General features: G+C 45.1%; 16 non-coding genes across 16 annotated transcripts; all 16 read right to left on the reverse strand.

The window, feature by feature from the left end:
- Window positions 1-909: 909 nt before the first annotated feature.
- LOC141217751 (U2 spliceosomal RNA) lies at window positions 910-1,100 on the reverse strand. The gene has a single exon (XR_012286529.1). It is a non-coding gene; the product is annotated as a U2 spliceosomal RNA (small nuclear RNA).
- Window positions 1,101-2,220: 1,120 nt separating this feature from the next.
- On the reverse strand, window positions 2,221-2,411 carry LOC141217754 (U2 spliceosomal RNA). The gene has a single exon (XR_012286531.1). It is a non-coding gene; the product is annotated as a U2 spliceosomal RNA (small nuclear RNA).
- A 1,121-nt stretch (window positions 2,412-3,532) lies between these two features.
- On the reverse strand, window positions 3,533-3,723 carry LOC141217755 (U2 spliceosomal RNA). The gene has a single exon (XR_012286532.1). It is a non-coding gene; the product is annotated as a U2 spliceosomal RNA (small nuclear RNA).
- Window positions 3,724-4,848: 1,125 nt separating this feature from the next.
- On the reverse strand, window positions 4,849-5,039 carry LOC141218247 (U2 spliceosomal RNA). Its single transcript, XR_012287000.1, has one exon. It is a non-coding gene; the product is annotated as a U2 spliceosomal RNA (small nuclear RNA).
- Window positions 5,040-6,159: 1,120 nt separating this feature from the next.
- Window positions 6,160-6,350, reverse strand: LOC141217756 (U2 spliceosomal RNA). Its single transcript, XR_012286533.1, has one exon. It is a non-coding gene; the product is annotated as a U2 spliceosomal RNA (small nuclear RNA).
- Window positions 6,351-7,469: 1,119 nt separating this feature from the next.
- Window positions 7,470-7,660, reverse strand: LOC141217757 (U2 spliceosomal RNA). Its single transcript, XR_012286534.1, has one exon. It is a non-coding gene; the product is annotated as a U2 spliceosomal RNA (small nuclear RNA).
- Window positions 7,661-8,780: 1,120 nt separating this feature from the next.
- Window positions 8,781-8,971, reverse strand: LOC141217758 (U2 spliceosomal RNA). Its single transcript, XR_012286535.1, has one exon. It is a non-coding gene; the product is annotated as a U2 spliceosomal RNA (small nuclear RNA).
- Window positions 8,972-10,090: 1,119 nt separating this feature from the next.
- Window positions 10,091-10,281, reverse strand: LOC141217759 (U2 spliceosomal RNA). The gene has a single exon (XR_012286536.1). It is a non-coding gene; the product is annotated as a U2 spliceosomal RNA (small nuclear RNA).
- A 1,121-nt stretch (window positions 10,282-11,402) lies between these two features.
- LOC141217760 (U2 spliceosomal RNA) lies at window positions 11,403-11,593 on the reverse strand. Its single transcript, XR_012286537.1, has one exon. It is a non-coding gene; the product is annotated as a U2 spliceosomal RNA (small nuclear RNA).
- Window positions 11,594-12,714: 1,121 nt separating this feature from the next.
- LOC141217761 (U2 spliceosomal RNA) lies at window positions 12,715-12,905 on the reverse strand. The gene has a single exon (XR_012286538.1). It is a non-coding gene; the product is annotated as a U2 spliceosomal RNA (small nuclear RNA).
- A 1,119-nt stretch (window positions 12,906-14,024) lies between these two features.
- LOC141218178 (U2 spliceosomal RNA) lies at window positions 14,025-14,216 on the reverse strand. Its single transcript, XR_012286936.1, has one exon. It is a non-coding gene; the product is annotated as a U2 spliceosomal RNA (small nuclear RNA).
- A 1,121-nt stretch (window positions 14,217-15,337) lies between these two features.
- Window positions 15,338-15,528, reverse strand: LOC141217762 (U2 spliceosomal RNA). The gene has a single exon (XR_012286539.1). It is a non-coding gene; the product is annotated as a U2 spliceosomal RNA (small nuclear RNA).
- Window positions 15,529-16,647: 1,119 nt separating this feature from the next.
- LOC141217763 (U2 spliceosomal RNA) lies at window positions 16,648-16,838 on the reverse strand. Its single transcript, XR_012286540.1, has one exon. It is a non-coding gene; the product is annotated as a U2 spliceosomal RNA (small nuclear RNA).
- A 1,121-nt stretch (window positions 16,839-17,959) lies between these two features.
- On the reverse strand, window positions 17,960-18,150 carry LOC141217765 (U2 spliceosomal RNA). The gene has a single exon (XR_012286542.1). It is a non-coding gene; the product is annotated as a U2 spliceosomal RNA (small nuclear RNA).
- Window positions 18,151-19,268: 1,118 nt separating this feature from the next.
- Window positions 19,269-19,460, reverse strand: LOC141218218 (U2 spliceosomal RNA). Its single transcript, XR_012286973.1, has one exon. It is a non-coding gene; the product is annotated as a U2 spliceosomal RNA (small nuclear RNA).
- A 1,119-nt stretch (window positions 19,461-20,579) lies between these two features.
- LOC141217766 (U2 spliceosomal RNA) lies at window positions 20,580-20,770 on the reverse strand. Its single transcript, XR_012286543.1, has one exon. It is a non-coding gene; the product is annotated as a U2 spliceosomal RNA (small nuclear RNA).
- Between the last annotated feature and the right edge of the window lie 190 nt (window positions 20,771-20,960).

Genomic DNA, 20,960 nt, shown 5'->3' on the forward strand with positions numbered 1-20,960 from the left:
TTCCCACCCGCCTCAACACCGTTGGAAGGGAGGAGAACCAATTAAGGCGGGGGGGGGGGTGGAACGAGCAGCTGTCTACCCTTAGCAGGAGGGTTGCTGATTAATTACCTCTCCTGCTGCTGCTGCTGCTGGCTGTCCAGCAGCAGACTGAAGGTGGCTGCTGCTGTGCGCAGGTATATAAAGGCTCAGAGCCTATTATGACACGCGCAGCCAGCGTTCCATTGCCACATTCCGTCTACTGCAGGCGGGATACCTGGATGGCTGAATGTCATTGAGAAGCTCACAGAGACCGCCATAAGCAACAGTTTAAAAGAATGCCACAGACTAATCAACCAAACTTTTTGGGTTGGTTTCTCTTTTATAGTCTGCAGGCATTAAATGAAAGAAGTCAGTGTTCCAGCAGAGGGAGACAACGTTTCAGAAAAGGCATTGTAGCAAACCAAAAAAGAAATTTTAAGCGCAGCAGAGTAACCAGCTCACATACCTGTTAGCTCAGGTGAGTTTAAAAGGCTGCTGTTGATAACAAGGGCATTTGCTAAATAGATGGTGTGTGTGCAACAATATACTGAAAGGTCAATTATATTGTGCAGCTTATCTCACCACCTGTAGTTATTTAGGTGAAAGCTCCAAAATGCTTGCCTAATATGTCTGTTTATCCAAAAGGAAGTATAGAGGGAGAGCTAGATAGATAGCATTGCATTACATTACATTACATGGCAATGCAATGCACAGTTGCTGAAGTTGAACCAAAATGAGCTTGTCATCTGGCTTCTGCAACTTTTAACATGAAAAATCCAATGAGGAGAAGAAAAGCAAAGCCAAAGAGTCCATCCCAAAATCCGACAAACAAGCAAAATGAACAAAAAGCATTGAATTCAATTCTTTCTGATTTTAGAAACTGCATTAAAGAAGGGGTGCACCGGTCCTGGAGATACTGCAATACCAGGTCAATGCGTGGAGTGGACAGAGCAAGCTCTTTTTCCATCTCCCTGTTCTAAAAATCCATTTAATATATGGTCCCCAGATAGGGGACGTATCAGATATTAAACTGATAAGAACAGATACTACACTTGATCTTAGCCAAAAGGCCGAGAAGCGATAACCAGAATTGGTTTCCGACTACGGTGCCACCCAAGGATTCTGAAAAGTCCATTTGTGGAGATGGCCACCTGGACTCCCGTTAAGAAGACATGCTGTCAACCTCTAGATCCCTCACATGCCTACACTTTTCGGCTTGCTGCTGCTGCAATCCACGCGTTTTAGATCTGCATAACTCCACCTCTTTTAGCACAGTACCCTCAACCCCCGGCTGTTCCCACCCGCCTCAACACCGTTGGAAGGGAGGAGAACCAATTAAGGCGGGGGGGGGGTGGAACGAGCAGCTGTCTACCCTTAGCAGGAGGGTTGCTGATTAATTACCTCTCCTGCTGCTGCTGCTGCTGGCTGTCCAGCAGCAGACTGAAGGTGGCTGCTGCTGTGCGCAGGTATATAAAGGCTCAGAGCCTATTATGACACGCGCAGCCAGCGTTCCATTGCCACATTCCGTCTACTGCAGGCGGGATACCTGGATGGCTGAATGTCACTGAGAAGCTCACAGAGACCGCCATAAGCAACAGTTTAAAAGAATGCCACAGACTAATCAACCAAACTTTTTGGGTTGGTTTCTCTTTTATAGTCTGCAGGCATTAAATGAAAGAAGTCAGTGTTCCAGCAGAGGGAGACAACGTTTCAGAAAAGGCATTGTAGCAAACCAAAAAAGAAATTTTAAGCGCAGCAGAGTAACCAGCTCACATACCTGTTAGCTCAGGTGAGTTTAAAAGGCTGCTGTTGATAACAAGGGCATTTGCTAAATAGATGGTGTGTGTGCAACAATATACTGAAAGGTCAATTATATTGTGCAGCTTATCTCACCACCTGTAGTTATTTAGGTGAAAGCTCCAAAATGCTTGCCTAATATGTCTGTTTATCCAAAAGGAAGTATAGAGGGAGAGCTAGATAGATAGCATTGCATTACATTACATTACATGGCAATGCAATGCACAGTTGCTGAAGTTGAACCAAAATGAGCTTGTCATCTGGCTTCTGCAACTTTTAACATGAAAAATCCAATGAGGAGAAGAAAAGCAAAGCCAAAGAGTCCATCCCAAAATCCGACAAACAAGCAAAATGAACAAAAAGCATTGAATTCAATTCTTTCTGATTTCAGAAACTGCATTAAAGAAGGGGTGCACCGGTCCTGGAGATACTGCAATACCAGGTCAATGCGTGGAGTGGACAGAGCAAGCTCTTTTTCCATCTCCCTGTTCTAAAAATCCATTTAATATATGGTCCCCAGATAGGGGACGTATCAGATATTAAACTGATAAGAACAGATACTACACTTGATCTTAGCCAAAAGGCCGAGAAGCGATAACCAGAATTGGTTTCCGACTACGGTGCCACCCAAGGATTCTGAAAAGTCCATTTGTGGAGATGGCCACCTGGACTCCCGTTAAGAAGACATGCTGTCAACCTCTAGATCCCTCACATGCCTGCACTTTTCGGCTTGCTGCTGCTGCAATCCACGCGTTTTAGATCTGCATAACTCCACCTCTTTTAGCACAGTACCCTCAACCCCCGGCTGTTCCCACCCGCCTCAACACCGTTGGAAGGGAGGAGAACCAATTAAGGCGGGGGGGGGGGTGGAACGAGCAGCTGTCTACCCTTAGCAGGAGGGTTGCTGATTAATTACCTCTCCTGCTGCTGCTGCTGCTGGCTGTCCAGCAGCAGACTGAAGGTGGCTGCTGCTGTGCGCAGGTATATAAAGGCTCAGAGCCTATTATGACACGCGCAGCCAGCGTTCCATTGCCACATTCCGTCTACTGCAGGCGGGATACCTGGATGGCTGAATGTCACTGAGAAGCTCACAGAGACCGCCATAAGCAACAGTTTAAAAGAATGCCACAGACTAATCAACCAAACTTTTTGGGTTGGTTTCTCTTTTATAGTCTGCAGGCATTAAATGAAAGAAGTCAGTGTTCCAGCAGAGGGAGACAACGTTTCAGAAAAGGCATTGTAGCAAACCAAAAAAGAAATTTTAAGCGCAGCAGAGTAACCAGCTCACATACCTGTTAGCTCAGGTGAGTTTAAAAGGCTGCTGTTGATAACAAGGGCATTTGCTAAATAGATGGTGTGTGTGCAACAATATACTGAAAGGTCAATTATATTGTGCAGCTTATCTCACCACCTGTAGTTATTTAGGTGAAAGCTCCAAAATGCTTGCCTAATATGTCTGTTTATCCAAAAGGAAGTATAGAGGGAGAGCTAGATAGATAGCATTGCATTACATTACATTACATGGCAATGCAATGCACAGTTGCTGAAGTTGAACCAAAATGAGCTTGTCATCTGGCTTCTGCAACTTTTAACATGAAAAATCCAATGAGGAGAAGAAAAGCAAAGCCAAAGAGTCCATCCCAAAATCCGACAAACAAGCAAAATGAACAAAAAGCATTGAATTCAATTCTTTCTGATTTTAGAAACTGCATTAAAGAAGGGGTGCACCGGTCCTGGAGATACTGCAATACCAGGTCAATGCGTGGAGTGGACAGAGCAAGCTCTTTTTCCATCTCCCTGTTCTAAAAATCCATTTAATATATGGTCCCCAGATAGGGGACGTATCAGATATTAAACTGATAAGAACAGATACTACACTTGATCTTAGCCAAAAGGCCGAGAAGCGATAACCAGAATTGGTTTCCGACTACGGTGCCACCCAAGGATTCTGAAAAGTCCATTTGTGGAGATGGCCACCTGGACTCCCGTTAAGAAGACATGCTGTCAACCTCTAGATCCCTCACATGCCTGCACTTTTCGGCTTGCTGCTGCTGCAATCCACGCGTTTTAGATCTGCATAACTCCACCTCTTTTAGCACAGTACCCTCAACCCCCGGCTGTTCCCACCCGCCTCAACACCGTTGGAAGGGAGGAGAACCAATTAAGGCGGGGGGGGGGGGGGGTGGAACGAGCAGCTGTCTACCCTTAGCAGGAGGGTTGCTGATTAATTACCTCTCCTGCTGCTGCTGCTGCTGGCTGTCCAGCAGCAGACTGAAGGTGGCTGCTGCTGTGCGCAGGTATATAAAGGCTCAGAGCCTATTATGACACGCGCAGCCAGCGTTCCATTGCCACATTCCGTCTACTGCAGGCGGGATACCTGGATGGCTGAATGTCACTGAGAAGCTCACAGAGACCGCCATAAGCAACAGTTTAAAAGAATGCCACAGACTAATCAACCAAACTTTTTGGGTTGGTTTCTCTTTTATAGTCTGCAGGCATTAAATGAAAGAAGTCAGTGTTCCAGCAGAGGGAGACAACGTTTCAGAAAAGGCATTGTAGCAAACCAAAAAAGAAATTTTAAGCGCAGCAGAGTAACCAGCTCACATACCTGTTAGCTCAGGTGAGTTTAAAAGGCTGCTGTTGATAACAAGGGCATTTGCTAAATAGATGGTGTGTGTGCAACAATATACTGAAAGGTCAATTATATTGTGCAGCTTATCTCACCACCTGTAGTTATTTAGGTGAAAGCTCCAAAATGCTTGCCTAATATGTCTGTTTATCCAAAAGGAAGTATAGAGGGAGAGCTAGATAGATAGCATTGCATTACATTACATTACATGGCAATGCAATGCACAGTTGCTGAAGTTGAACCAAAATGAGCTTGTCATCTGGCTTCTGCAACTTTTAACATGAAAAATCCAATGAGGAGAAGAAAAGCAAAGCCAAAGAGTCCATCCCAAAATCCGACAAACAAGCAAAATGAACAAAAAGCATTGAATTCAATTCTTTCTGATTTTAGAAACTGCATTAAAGAAGGGGTGCACCGGTCCTGGAGATACTGCAATAACAGGTCAATGCGTGGAGTGGACAGAGCAAGCTCTTTTTCCATCTCCCTGTTCTAAAAATCCATTTAATATATGGTCCCCAGATAGGGGACGTATCAGATATTAAACTGATAAGAACAGATACTACACTTGATCTTAGCCAAAAGGCCGAGAAGCGATAACCAGAATTGGTTTCCGACTACGGTGCCACCCAAGGATTCTGAAAAGTCCATTTGTGGAGATGGCCACCTGGACTCCCGTTAAGAAGACATGCTGTCAACCTCTAGATCCCTCACATGCCTGCACTTTTCGGCTTGCTGCTGCTGCAATCCACGCGTTTTAGATCTGCATAACTCCACCTCTTTTAGCCCAGTACCCTCAACCCCCGGCTGTTCCCACCCACCTCAACACCGTTGGAAGGGAGGAGAACCAATTAAGGCGGGGGGGGGGGTGGAACGAGCAGCTGTCTACCCTTAGCAGGAGGGTTGCTGATTAATTACCTCTCCTGCTGCTGCTGCTGCTGGCTGTCCAGCAGCAGACTGAAGGTGGCTGCTGCTGTGCGCAGGTATATAAAGGCTCAGAGCCTATTATGACACGCGCAGCCAGCGTTCCATTGCCACATTCCGTCTACTGCAGGCGGGATACCTGGATGGCTGAATGTCACTGAGAAGCTCACAGAGACCGCCATAAGCAACAGTTTAAAAGAATGCCACAGACTAATCAACCAAACTTTTTGGGTTGGTTTCTCTTTTATAGTCTGCAGGCATTAAATGAAAGAAGTCAGTGTTCCAGCAGAGGGAGACAACATTTCAGAAAAGGCATTGTAGCAAACCAAAAAAGAAATTTTAAGCGCAGCAGAGTAACCAGCTCACATACCTGTTAGCTCAGGTGAGTTTAAAATCTGCTGTTGATAACAAGGGCATTTGCTAAATAGATGGTGTGTGTGCAACAATATACTGAAAGGTCAATTATATTGTGCAGCTTATCTCACCACCTGTAGTTATTTAGGTGAAAGCTCCAAAATGCTTGCCTAATATGTCTGTTTATCCAAAAGGAAGTATAGAGGGAGAGCTAGATAGATAGCATTGCATTACATTACATTACATGGCAATGCAATGCACAGTTGCTGAAGTTGAACCAAAATGAGCTTGTCATCTGGCTTCTGCAACTTTTAACATGAAAAATCCAATGAGGAGAAGAAAAGCAAAGCCAAAGAGTCCATCCCAAAATCCGACAAACAAGCAAAATGAACAAAAAGCATTGAATTCAATTCTTTCTGATTTTAGAAACTGCATTAAAGAAGGGGTGCACCGGTCCTGGAGATACTGCAATACCAGGTCAATGCGTGGAGTGGACAGAGCAAGCTCTTTTTCCATCTCCCTGTTCTAAAAATCCATTTAATATATGGTCCCCAGATAGGGGACGTATCAGATATTAAACTGATAAGAACAGATACTACACTTGATCTTAGCCAAAAGGCCGAGAAGCGATAACCAGAATTGGTTTCCGACTACGGTGCCACCCAAGGATTCTGAAAAGTCCATTTGTGGAGATGGCCACCTGGACTCCCGTTAAGAAGACATGCTGTCAACCTCTAGATCCCTCACATGCCTGCACTTTTCGGCTTGCTGCTGCTGCAATCCACGCGTTTTAGATCTGCATAACTCCACCTCTTTTAGCACAGTACCCTCAACCCCCGGCTGTTCCCACCCGCCTCAACACCGTTGGAAGGGAGGAGAACCAATTAAGGCGGGGGGGGGTGGAACGAGCAGCTGTCTACCCTTAGCAGGAGGGTTGCTGATTAATTACCTCTCCTGCTGCTGCTGCTGCTGGCTGTCCAGCAGCAGACTGAAGGTGGGTGCTGCTGTGCGCAGGTATATAAAGGCTCAGAGCCTATTATGACACGCGCAGCCAGCGTTCCATTGACACATTCCGTCTACTGCAGGCGGGATACCTGGATGGCTGAATGTCACTGAGAAGCTCACAGAGACCGCCATAAGCAACAGTTTAAAAGAATGCCACAGACTAATCAACCAAACTTTTTGGGTTGGTTTCTCTTTTATAGTCTGCAGGCATTAAATGAAAGAAGTCAGTGTTCCAGCAGAGGGAGACAACGTTTCAGAAAAGGCATTGTAGCAAACCAAAAAATAAATTTTAAGCGCAGCAGAGTAACCAGCTCACATACCTGTTAGCTCAGGTGAGTTTAAAAGGCTGCTGTTGATAACAAGGGCATTTGCTAAATAGATGGTGTGTGTGCAACAATATACTGAAAGGTCAATTATATTGTGCAGCTTATCTCACCACCTGTAGTTATTTAGGTGAAAGCTCCAAAATGCTTGCCTAATATGTCTGTTTATCCAAAAGGAAGTATAGAGGGAGAGCTAGATAGATAGCATTGCATTACATTACATTACATGGCAATGCAATGCACAGTTGCTGAAGTTGAACCAAAATGAGCTTGTCATCTGGCTTCTGCAACTTTTAACATGAAAAATCCAATGAGGAGAAGAAAAGCAAAGCCAAAGAGTCCATCCCAAAATCCGACAAACAAGCAAAATGAACAAAAAGCATTGAATTCAATTCTTTCTGATTTTAGAAACTGCATTAAAGAAGGGGTGCACCGGTCCTGGAGATACTGCAATACCAGGTCAATGCGTGGAGTGGACAGAGCAAGCTCTTTTTCCATCTCCCTGTTCTAAAAATCCATTTAATATATGGTCCCCAGATAGGGGACGTATCAGATATTAAACTGATAAGAACAGATACTACACTTGATCTTAGCCAAAAGGCCGAGAAGCGATAACCAGAATTGGTTTCCGACTACGGTGCCACCCAAGGATTCTGAAAAGTCCATTTGTGGAGATGGCCACCTGGACTCCCGTTAAGAAGACATGCTGTCAACCTCTAGATCCCTCACATGCCTGCACTTTTCGGCTTGCTGCTGCTGCAATCCACGCGTTTTAGATCTGCATAACTCCACCTCTTTTAGCACAGTACCCTCAACCCCCGGCTGTTCCCACCCGCCTCAACACCGTTGGAAGGGAGGAGAACCAATTAAGGCGGGGGGGGGGTGGAACGAGCAGCTGTCTACCCTTAGCAGGAGGGTTGCTGATTAATTACCTCTCCTGCTGCTGCTGCTGCTGGCTGTCCAGCAGCAGACTGAAGGTGGCTGCTGCTGTGCGCAGGTATATAAAGGCTCAGAGCCTATTATGACACGCGCAGCCAGCGTTCCATTGCCACATTCCGTCTACTGCAGGCGGGATACCTGGATGGCTGAATGTCACTGAGAAGCTCACAGAGACCGCCATAAGCAACAGTTTAAAAGAATGCCACAGACTAATCAACCAAACTTTTTGGGTTGGTTTCTCTTTTATAGTCTGCAGGCATTAAATGAAAGAAGTCAGTGTTCCAGCAGAGGGAGACAACGTTTCAGAAAAGGCATTGTAGCAAACCAAAAAAGAAATTTTAAGCGCAGCAGAGTAACCAGCTCACATACCTGTTAGCTCAGGTGAGTTTAAAAGGCTGCTGTTGATAACAAGGGCATTTGCTAAATAGATGGTGTGTGTGCAACAATATACTGAAAGGTCAATTATATTGTGCAGCTTATCTCACCACCTGTAGTTATTTAGGTGAAAGCTCCAAAATGCTTGCCTAATATGTCTGTTTATCCAAAAGGAAGTATAGAGGGAGAGCTAGATAGATAGCATTGCATTACATTACATTACATGGCAATGCAATGCACAGTTGCTGAAGTTGAACCAAAATGAGCTTGTCATCTGGCTTCTGCAACTTTTAACATGAAAAATCCAATGAGGAGAAGAAAAGCAAAGCCAAAGAGTCCATCCCAAAATCCGACAAACAAGCAAAATGAACAAAAAGCATTGAATTCAATTCTTTCTGATTTTAGAAACTGCATTAAAGAAGGGGTGCACCGGTCCTGGAGATACTGCAATACCAGGTCAATGCGTGGAGTGGACAGAGCAAGCTCTTTTTCCATCTCCCTGTTCTAAAAATCCATTTAATATATGGTCCCCAGATAGGGGACGTATCAGATATTAAACTGATAAGAACAGATACTACACTTGATCTTAGCCAAAAGGCCGAGAAGCGATAACCAGAATTGGTTTCCGACTACGGTGCCACCCAAGGATTCTGAAAAGTCCATTTGTGGAGATGGCCACCTGGACTCCCGTTAAGAAGACATGCTGTCAACCTCTAGATCCCTCACATGCCTGCACTTTTCGGCTTGCTGCTGCTGCAATCCACGCGTTTTAGATCTGCATAACTCCACCTCTTTTAGCACAGTACCCTCAACCCCCGGCTGTTCCCACCCGCCTCAACACCGTTGGAAGGGAGGAGAACCAATTAAGGCGGGGGGGGGTGGAACGAGCAGCTGTCTACCCTTAGCAGGAGGGTTGCTGATTAATTACCTCTCCTGCTGCTGCTGCTGCTGGCTGTCCAGCAGCAGACTGAAGGTGGCTGCTGCTGTGCGCAGGTATATAAAGGCTCAGAGCCTATTATGACACGCGCAGCCAGCGTTCCATTGCCACATTCCGTCTACTGCAGGCGGGATACCTGGATGGCTGAATGTCACTGAGAAGCTCACAGAGACCGCCATAAGCAACAGTTTAAAAGAATGCCACAGACTAATCAACCAAACTTTTTGGGTTGGTTTCTCTTTTATAGTCTGCAGGCATTAAATGAAAGAAGTCAGTGTTCCAGCAGAGGGAGACAACGTTTCAGAAAAGGCATTGTAGCAAACCAAAAAAGAAATTTTAAGGGCAGCAGAGTAACCAGCTCACATACCTGTTAGCTCAGGTGAGTTTAAAAGGCTGCTGTTGATAACAAGGGCATTTGCTAAATAGATGGTGTGTGTGCAACAATATACTGAAAGGTCAATTATATTGTGCAGCTTATCTCACCACCTGTAGTTATTTAGGTGAAAGCTCCAAAATGCTTGCCTAATATGTCTGTTTATCCAAAAGGAAGTATAGAGGGAGAGCTAGATAGATAGCATTGCATTACATTACATTACATGGCAATGCAATGCACAGTTGCTGAAGTTGAACCAAAATGAGCTTGTCATCTGGCTTCTGCAACTTTTAACATGAAAAATCCAATGAGGAGAAGAAAAGCAAAGCCAAAGAGTCCATCCCAAAATCCGACAAACAAGCAAAATGAACAAAAAGCATTGAATTCAATTCTTTCTGATTTTAGAAACTGCATTAAAGAAGGGGTGCACCGGTCCTGGAGATACTGCAATACCAGGTCAATGCGTGGAGTGGACAGAGCAAGCTCTTTTTCCATCTCCCTGTTCTAAAAATCCATTTAATATATGGTCCCCAGATAGGGGACGTATCAGATATTAAACTGATAAGAACAGATACTACACTTGATCTTAGCCAAAAGGCCGAGAAGCGATAACCAGAATTGGTTTCCGACTACGGTGCCACCCAAGGATTCTGAAAAGTCCATTTGTGGAGATGGCCACATGGACTCCCGTTAAGAAGACATGCTGTCAACCTCTAGATCCCTCACATGCCTGCACTTTTCGGCTTGCTGCTGCTGCAATCCACGCGTTTTAGATCTGCATAACTCCACCTCTTTTAGCACAGTACCCTCAACCCCCGGCTGTTCCCACCCGCCTCAACACCGTTGGAAGGGAGGAGAACCAATTAAGGCGGGGGGGGGGGTGGAACGAGCAGCTGTCTACCCTTAGCAAGAGGGTTGCTGATTAATTACCTCTCCTGCTGCTGCTGCTGCTGGCTGTCCAGCAGCAGACTGAAGGTGGCTGCTGCTGTGCGCAGGTATATAAAGGCTCAGAGCCTATTATGACACGCGCAGCCAGCGTTCCATTGCCACATTCCGTCTACTGCAGGCGGGATACCTGGATGGCTGAATGTCATTGAGAAGCTCACAGAGACCGCCATAAGCAACAGTTTAAAAGAATGCCACAGACTAATCAACCAAACTTTTTGGGTTGGTTTCTCTTTTATAGTCTGCAGGCATTAAATGAAAGAAGTCAGTGTTCCAGCAGAGGGAGACAACGTTTCAGAAAAGGCATTGTAGCAAACCAAAAAAGAAATTTTAAGCGCAGCAGAGTAACCAGCTCACATACCTGTTAGCTCAGGTGAGTTTAAAAGGCTGCTGTTGATAACAAGGGCATTTGCTAAATAGATGGTGTGTGTGCAACAATATACTGAAAGGTCAATTATATTGTGCAGCTTATCTCACCACCTGTAGTTATTTAGGTGAAAGCTCCAAAATGCTTGCCTAATATGTCTGTTTATCCAAAAGGAAGTATAGAGGGAGAGCTAGATAGATAGCATTGCATTACATTACATTACATGGCAATGCAATGCACAGTTGCTGAAGTTGAACCAAAATGAGCTTGTCATCTGGCTTCTGCAACTTTTAACATGAAAAATCCAATGAGGAGAAGAAAAGCAAAGCCAAAGAGTCCATCCCAAAATCCGACAAACAAGCAAAATGAACAAAAAGCATTGAATTCAATTCTTTCTGATTTTAGAAACTGCATTAAAGAAGGGGTGCACCGGTCCTGGAGATACTGCAATACCAGGTCAATGCGTGGAGTGGACAGAGCAAGCTCTTTTTCCATCTCCCTGTTCTAAAAATCCATTTAATATATGGTCCCCAGATAGGGGACGTATCAGATATTAAACTGATAAGAACAGATACTACACTTGATCTTAGCCAAAAGGCCGAGAAGCGATAACCAGAATTGGTTTCCGACTACGGTGCCACCCAAGGATTCTGAAAAGTCCATTTGTGGAGATGGCCACCTGGACTCCCGTTAAGAAGACATGCTGTCAACCTCTAGATCCCTCACATGCCTACACTTTTCGGCTTGCTGCTGCTGCAATCCACGCGTTTTAGATCTGCATAACTCCACCTCTTTTAGCACAGTACCCTCAACCCCCGGCTGTTCCCACCCGCCTCAACACCGTTGGAAGGGAGGAGAACCAATTAAGGCGGGGGGGGGGTGGAACGAGCAGCTGTCTACCCTTAGCAGGAGGGTTGCTGATTAATTACCTCTCCTGCTGCTGCTGCTGCTGGCTGTCCAGCAGCAGACTGAAGGTGGCTGCTGCTGTGCGCAGGTATATAAAGGCTCAGAGCCTATTATGACACGCGCAGCCAGCGTTCCATTGCCACATTCCGTCTACTGCAGGCGGGATACCTGGATGGCTGAATGTCACTGAGAAGCTCACAGAGACCGCCATAAGCAACAGTTTAAAAGAATGCCACAGACTAATCAACCAAACTTTTTGGGTTGGTTTCTCTTTTATAGTCTGCAGGCATTAAATGAAAAGAAGTCAGTGTTCCAGCAGAGGGAGACAACGTTTCAGAAAAGGCATTGTAGCAAACCAAAAAAGAAATTTTAAGGGCAGCAGAGTAACCAGCTCACATACCTGTTAGCTCAGGTGAGTTTAAAAGGCTGCTGTTGATAACAAGGGCATTTGCTAAATAGATGGTGTGTGTGCAACAATATACTGAAAGGTCAATTATATTGTGCAGCTTATCTCACCACCTGTAGTTATTTAGGTGAAAGCTCCAAATGCTTGCCTAATATGTCTGTTTATCCAAAAGGAAGTATAGAGGGAGAGCTAGATAGATAGCATTGCATTACATTACATTACATGGCAATGCAATGCACAGTTGCTGAAGTTGAACCAAAATGAGCTTGTCATCTGGCTTCTGCAACTTTTAACATGAAAAATCCAATGAGGAGAAGAAAAGCAAAGCCAAAGAGTCCATCCCAAAATCCGACAAACAAGCAAAATGAACAAAAAAGCATTGAATTCAATTCTTTCTGATTTTAGAAACTGCATTAAAGAAGGGGTGCACCGGTCCTGGAGATACTGCAATACCAGGTCAATGCGTGGAGTGGACAGAGCAAGCTCTTTTTCCATCTCCCTGTTCTAAAAATCCATTTAATATATGGTCCCCAGATAGGGGACGTATCAGATATTAAACTGATAAGAACAGATACTACACTTGATCTTAGCCAAAAGGCCGAGAAGCGATAACCAGAATTGGTTTCCGACTACGGTGCCACCCAAGGATTCTGAAAAGTCCATTTGTGGAGATGGCCACATGGACTCCCGTTAAGAAGACATGCTGTCAACCTCTAGATCCCTCACATGCCTGCACTTTTCGGCTTGCTGCTGCTGCAATCCACGCGTTTTAGATCTGCATAACTCCACCTCTTTTAGCACAGTACCCTCAACCCCCGGCTGTTCCCACCCGCCTCAACACCGTTGGAAGGGAGGAGAACCAATTAAGGCGGGGGGGGGGGTGGAACGAGCAGCTGTCTACCCTTAGCAAGAGGGTTGCTGATTAATTACCTCTCCTGCTGCTGCTGCTGCTGGCTGTCCAGCAGCAGACTGAAGGTGGCTGCTGCTGTGCGCAGGTATATAAAGGCTCAGAGCCTATTATGACACGCGCAGCCAGCGTTCCATTGCCACATTCCGTCTACTGCAGGCGGGATACCTGGATGGCTGAATGTCATTGAGAAGCTCACAGAGACCGCCATAAGCAACAGTTTAAAAGAATGCCACAGACTAATCAACCAAACTTTTTGGGTTGGTTTCTCTTTTATAGTCTGCAGGCATTAAATGAAAGAAGTCAGTGTTCCAGCAGAGGGAGACAACGTTTCAGAAAAGGCATTGTAGCAAACCAAAAAAGAAATTTTAAGCGCAGCAGAGTAACCAGCTCACATACCTGTTAGCTCAGGTGAGTTTAAAAGGCTGCTGTTGATAACAAGGGCATTTGCTAAATAGATGGTGTGTGTGCAACAATATACTGAAAGGTCAATTATATTGTGCAGCTTATCTCACCACCTGTAGTTATTTAGGTGAAAGCTCCAAAATGCTTGCCTAATATGTCTGTTTATCCAAAAGGAAGTATAGAGGGAGAGCTAGATAGATAGCATTGCATTACATTACATTACATGGCAATGCAATGCACAGTTGCTGAAGTTGAACCAAAATGAGCTTGTCATCTGGCTTCTGCAACTTTTAACATGAAAAATCCAATGAGGAGAAGAAAAGCAAAGCCAAAGAGTCCATCCCAAAATCCGACAAACAAGCAAAATGAACAAAAGCATTGAATTCAATTCTTTCTGATTTTAGAAACTGCATTAAAGAAGGGTGCACCGGTCCTGGAGATACTGCAATACCAGGTCAATGCGTGGAGTGGACAGAGCAAGCTCTTTTTCCATCTCCCTGTTTCTAAAAATCCATTTAATATATGGTCCCCAGATAGGGGACGTATCAGATATTAAACTGATAAGAACAGATACTACACTTGATCTTAGCCAAAAGGCCGAGAAGCGATAACCAGAATTGGTTTCCGACTACGGTGCCACCCAAGGATTCTGAAAAGTCCATTTGTGGAGATGGCCACCTGGACTCCCGTTAAGAAGACATGCTGTCAACCTCTAGATCCCTCACATGCCTACACTTTTCGGCTTGCTGCTGCTGCAATCCACGCGTTTTAGATCTGCATAACTCCACCTCTTTTAGCACAGTACCCTCAACCCCCGGCTGTTCCCACCCGCCTCAACACCGTTGGAAGGGAGGAGAACCAATTAAGGCGGGGGGGGGGTGGAACGAGCAGCTGTCTACCCTTAGCAGGAGGGTTGCTGATTAATTACCTCTCCTGCTGCTGCTGCTGCTGGCTGTCCAGCAGCAGACTGAAGGTGGCTGCTGCTGTGCGCAGGTAATATAAAGGCTCAGAGCCTATTATGACACGCGCAGCCAGCGTTCCATTGCCACATTCCGTCTACTGCAGGCGGGATACCTGGATGGCTGAATGTCACTGAGAAGCTCACAGAGACCGCCATAAGCAACAGTTTAAAAGAATGCCACAGACTAATCAACCAAACTTTTTGGGTTGGTTTCTCTTTTATAGTCTGCAGGCATTAAATGAAAGAAGTCAGTGTTCCAGCAGAGGGAGACAACGTTTCAGAAAAGGCATTGTAGCAAACCAAAAAAGAAATTTTAAGCGCAGCAGAGTAACCAGCTCACATACCTGTTAGCTCAGGTGAGTTTAAAAGGCTGCTGTTGATAACAAGGGCATTTGCTAAATAGATGGTGTGTGTGCAACAATATACTGAAAGGTCAATTATATTGTGCAGCTTATCTCACCACCTGTAGTTATTTAGGTGAAAGCTCCAAAATGCTTGCCTAATATGTCTGTTTATCCAAAAGGAAGTATAGAGGGAGAGCTAGATAGATAGCATTGCATTACATTACATTACATGGCAATGCAATGCACAGTTGCTGAAGTTGAACCAAAATGAGCTTGTCATCTGGCTTCTGCAACTTTTAACATGAAAAATCCAATGAGGAGAAGAAAAGCAAAGCCAAAGAGTCCATCCCAAAATCCGACAAACAAGCAAAATGAACAAAAAGCATTGAATTCAATTCTTTCTGATTTCAGAAACTGCATTAAAGAAGGGGTGCACCGGTCCTGGAGATACTGCAATACCAGGTCAATGCGTGGAGTGGACAGAGCAAGCTCTTTTTCCATCTCCCTGTTCTAAAAATCCATTTAATATATGGTCCCCAGATAGGGGACGTATCAGATATTAAACTGATAAGAACAGATACTACACTTGATCTTAGCCAAAAGGCCGAGAAGCGATAACCAGAATTGGTTTCCGACTACGGTGCCACCCAAGGATTCTGAAAAGTCCATTTGTGGAGATGGCCACCTGGACTCCCGTTAAGAAGACATGCTGTCAACCTCTAGATCCCTCACATGCCTGCACTTTTCGGCTTGCTGCTGCTGCAATCCACGCGTTTTAGATCTGCATAACTCCACCTCTTTTAGCACAGTACCCTCAACCCCCGGCTGTTCCCACCCGCCTCAACACCGTTGGAAGGGAGGAGAACCAATTAAGGCGGGGGGGGGTGGAACGAGCAGCTGTCTACCCTTAGCAGGAGGTTGCTGATTAATTACCTCTCCTGCTGCTGCTGCTGCTGGCTGTCCAGCAGCAGACTGAAGGTGGCTGCTGCTGTGCGCAGGTATATAAAGGCTCAGAGCCTATTATGACACGCGCAGCCAGCGTTCCATTGCCACATTCCGTCTACTGCAGGCGGGATACCTGGATGGCTGAATGTCACTGAGAAGCTCACAGAGACCGCCATAAGCAACAGTTTAAAAGAATGCCACAGACTAATCAACCAAACTTTTTTGGGTTGGTTTCTCTTTTATAGTCTGCAGGCATTAAATGAAAGAAGTCAGTGTTCCAGCAGAGGGAGACAACGTTTCAGAAAAGGCATTGTAGCAAACCAAAAAAGAAATTTTAAGCGCAGCAGAGTAACCAGCTCACATACCTGTTAGCTCAGGTGAGTTTAAAAGGCTGCTGTTGATAACAAGGGCATTTGCTAAATAGATGGTGTGTGTGCAACAATATACTGAAAGGTCAATTATATTGTGCAGCTTATCTCACCACCTGTAGTTATTTAGGTGAAAGCTCCAAAATGCTTGCCTAATATGTCTGTTTATCCAAAAGGAAGTATAGAGGGAGAGCTAGATAGATAGCATTGCATTACATTACATTACATGGCAATGCAATGCACAGTTGCTGAAGTTGAACCAAAATGAGCTTGTCATCTGGCTTCTGCAACTTTTAACATGAAAAATCCAATGAGGAGAAGAAAAGCAAAGCCAAAGAGTCCATCCCAAAATCCGACAAACAAGCAAAATGAACAAAAAGCATTGAATTCAATTCTTTCTGATTTTAGAAACTGCATTAAAGAAGGGGTGCACCGGTCCTGGAGATACTGCAATACCAGGTCAATGCGTGGAGTGGACAGAGCAAGCTCTTTTTCCATCTCCCTGTTCTAAAAATCCATTTAATATATGGTCCCCAGATAGGGGACGTATCAGATATTAAACTGATAAGAACAGATACTACACTTGATCTTAGCCAAAAGGCCGAGAAGCGATAACCAGAATTGGTTTCCGACTACGGTGCCACCCAAGGATTCTGAAAAGTCCATTTGTGGAGATGGCCACCTGGACTCCCGTTAAGAAGACATGCTGTCAACCTCTAGATCCCTCACATGCCTGCACTTTTCGGCTTGCTGCTGCTGCAATCCACGCGTTTTAGATCTGCATAACTCCACCTCTTTTAGCACAGTACCCTCAACCCCCGGCTGTTCCCACCCGCCTCAACACCGTTGGAAGGGAGGAGAACCAATTAAGGCGGGGGGGGGGGGTGGAACGAGCAGCTGTCTACCCTTAGCAGGAGGGTTGCTGATTAATTACCTCTCCTGCTGCTGCTGCTGCTGGCTGTCCAGCAGCAGACTGAAGGTGGCTGCTGCTGTGCGCAGGTATATAAAGGCTCAGAGCCTATTATGACACGCGCAGCCAGCGTTCCATTGCCACATTCCGTCTACTGCAGGCGGGATACCTGGATGGCTGAATGTCACTGAGAAGCTCACAGAGACCGCCATAAGCAACAGTTTAAAAGAATGCCACAGACTAATCAACCAAACTTTTTGGGTTGGTTTCTCTTTTATAGTCTGCAGGCATTAAATGAAAGAAGTCAGTGTTCCAGCAGAGGGAGACAACATTTCAGAAAAGGCATTGTAGCAAACCAAAAAAGAAATTTTAAGCGCAGCAGAGTAACCAGCTCACATACCTGTTAGCTCAGGTGAGTTTAAAATCTGCTGTTGATAACAAGGGCATTTGCTAAATAGATGGTGTGTGTGCAACAATATACTGAAAGGTCAATTATATTGTGCAGCTTATCTCACCACCTGTAGTTATTTAGGTGAAAGCTCCAAAATGCTTGCCTAATATGTCTGTTTATCCAAAAGGAAGTATAGAGGGAGAGCTAGATAGATAGCATTGCATTACATTACATTACATGGCAATGCAATGCACAGTTGCTGAAGTTGAACCAAAATGAGCTTGTCATCTGGCTTCTGCAACTTTTAACATGAAAAATCCAATGAGGAGAAGAAAAGCAAAGCCAAAGAGTCCATCCCAAAATCCGACAAACAAGCAAAATGAACAAAAAGCATTGAATTCAATTCTTTCTGATTTTAGAAACTGCATTAAAGAAGGGGTGCACCGGTCCTGGAGATACTGCAATACCAGGTCAATGCGTGGAGTGGACAGAGCAAGCTCTTTTTCCATCTCCCTGTTCTAAAAATCCATTTAATATATGGTCCCCAGATAGGGGACGTATCAGATATTAAACTGATAAGAACAGATACTACACTTGATCTTAGCCAAAAGGCCGAGAAGCGATAACCAGAATTGGTTTCCGACTACGGTGCCACCCAAGGATTCTGAAAAGTCCATTTGTGGAGATGGCCACCTGGACTCCCGTTAAGAAGACATGCTGTCAACCTCTAGATCCCTCACATGCCTGCACTTTTCGGCTTGCTGCTGCTGCAATCCACGCGTTTTAGATCTGCATAACTCCACCTCTTTTAGCACAGTACCCTCAACCCCCGGCTGTTCCCACCCGCCTCAACACCGTTGGAAGGGAGGAGAACCAATTAAGGCGGGGGGGGTGGAACGAGCAGCTGTCTACCCTTAGCAGGAGGGTTGCTGATTAATTACCTCTCCTGCTGCTGCTGCTGCTGGCTGTCCAGCAGCAGACTGAAGGTGGGTGCTGCTGTGCGCAGGTATATAAAGGCTCAGAGCCTATTATGACACGCGCAGCCAGCGTTCCATTGACACATTCCGTCTACTGCAGGCGGGATACCTGGATGGCTGAATGTCACTGAGAAGCTCACAGAGACCGCCATAAGCAACAGTTTAAAAGAATGCCACAGACTAATCAACCAAACTTTTTGGGTTGGTTTCTCTTTTATAGTCTGCAGGCATTAAATGAAAGAAGTCAGTGTTCCAGCAGAGGGAGACAACGTTTCAGAAAAGGCATTGTAGCAAACCAAAAAATAAATTTTAAGCGCAGCAGAGTAACCAGCTCACATACCTGTTAGCTCAGGTGAGTTTAAAAGGCTGCTGTTGATAACAAGGGCATTTGCTAAATAGATGGTGTGTGTGCAACAATATACTGAAAGGTCAATTATATTGTGCAGCTTATCTCACCACCTGTAGTTATTTAGGTGAAAGCTCCAAAATGCTTGCCTAATATGTCTGTTTATCCAAAAGGAAGGATAGAGGGAGAGCTAGATAGATATCATTGCATTACATTACATTACATGGCAATGCAATGCACAGTTGCTGAAGTTGAACCAAAATGAGCTTGTCATCTGGCTTCTGCAACTTTTAACATGAAAAATCCAATGAGGAGAAGAAAAGCAAAGCCAAAGAGTCCATCCCAAAATCCGACAAACAAGCAAAATGAACAAAAAGCATTGAATTCAATTCTTTCTGATTTTAGAAACTGCATTAAAGAAGGGGTGCACCGGTCCTGGAGATACTGCAATACCAGGTCAATGCGTGGAGTGGACAGAGCAAGCTCTTTTTCCATCTCCCTGTTCTAAAAAATCCATTTAATATATGGTCCCCAGATAGGGGACGTATCAGATATTAAACTGATAAGAACAGATACTACACTTGATCTTAGCCAAAAGGCCGAGAAGCGATAACCAGAATTGGTTTCCGACTACGGTGCCACCCAAGGATTCTGAAAAGTCCATTTGTGGAGATGGCCACCTGGACTCCCGTTAAGAAGACATGCTGTCAACCTCTAGATCCCTCACATGCCTGCACTTTTCGGCTTGCTGCTGCTGCAATCCACGCGTTTTAGATCTGCATAACTCCACCTCTTTTAGCACAGTACCCTCAACCCCCGGCTGTTCCCACCCGCCTCAACACCGTTGGAAGGGAGGAGAACCAATTAAGGCGGGGGGGGGGTGGAACGAGCAGCTGTCTACCCTTAGCAGGAGGGTTGCTGATTAATTACCTCTCCTGCTGCTGCTGCTGCTGGCTGTCCAGCAGCAGACTGAAGGTGGCTGCTGCTGTGCGCAGGTATATAAAGGCTCAGAGCCTATTATGACACGCGCAGCCAGCGTTCCATTGCCACATTCCGTCTACTGCAGGCGGGATACCTGGATGGCTGAATGTCACTGAGAAGCTCACAGAGACCGCCATAAGCAACAGTTTAAAAGAATGCCACAGACTAATCAACCAAACTTTTTGGGTTGGTTTCTCTTTTATAGTCTGCAGGCATTAAATGAAAGAAGTCAGTGTTCCAGCAGAGGGAGACAACGTTTCAGAAAAGGCATTGTAGCAAACCAAAAAAGAAATTTTAAGCGCAGCAGAGTAACCAGCTCACATACCTGTTAGCTCAGGTGAGTTTAAAAGGCTGCTGTTGATAACAAGGGCATTTGCTAAATAGATGGTGTGTGTGCAACAATATACTGAAAGGTCAATTATATTGTGCAGCTTATCTCACCACCTGTAGTTATTTAGGTGAAAGCTCCAAAATGCTTGCCTAATATGTCTGTTTATCCAAAAGGAAGTATAGAGGGAGAGCTAGATAGATAGCATTGCATTACATTACATTACATGGCAATGCAATGCACAGTTGCTGAAGTTGAACCAAAATGAGCTTGTCATCTGGCTTCTGCAACTTTTAACATGAAAAATCCAATGAGGAGAAGAAAAGCAAAGCCAAAGAGTCCATCCCAAAATCCGACAAACAAGCAAAATGAACAAAAGCATTGAATTCAATTCTTTCTGATTTTAGAAACTGCATTAAAGAAGGGGTGCACCGGTCCTGGAGATACTGCAATACCAGGTCAATGCGTGGAGTGGACAGAGCAAGCTCTTTTTCCATCTCCCTGTTCTAAAAATCCATTTAATATATGGTCCCCAGATAGGGGACGTATCAGATATTAAACTGATAAGAACAGATACTACACTTGATCTTAGCCAAAAGGCCGAGAAGCGATAACCAGAATTGGTTTCCGACTACGGTGCCACCCAAGGATTCTGAAAAGTCCATTTGTGGAGATGGCCACCTGGACTCCCGTTAAGAAGACATGCTGTCAACCTCTAGATCCCTCACATGCCTGCACTTTTCGGCTTGCTGCTGCTGCAATCCACGCGTTTTAGATCTGCATAACTCCACCTCTTTTAGCA

This window comes from Phyllobates terribilis, unplaced genomic scaffold, assembly GCF_046119375.1.
Source record: "Phyllobates terribilis strain yellow unplaced genomic scaffold, ASM4611937v1 Scaffold_249__1_contigs__length_2872098, whole genome shotgun sequence".
Taxonomy (NCBI): domain Eukaryota; kingdom Metazoa; phylum Chordata; class Amphibia; order Anura; family Dendrobatidae; genus Phyllobates; species Phyllobates terribilis.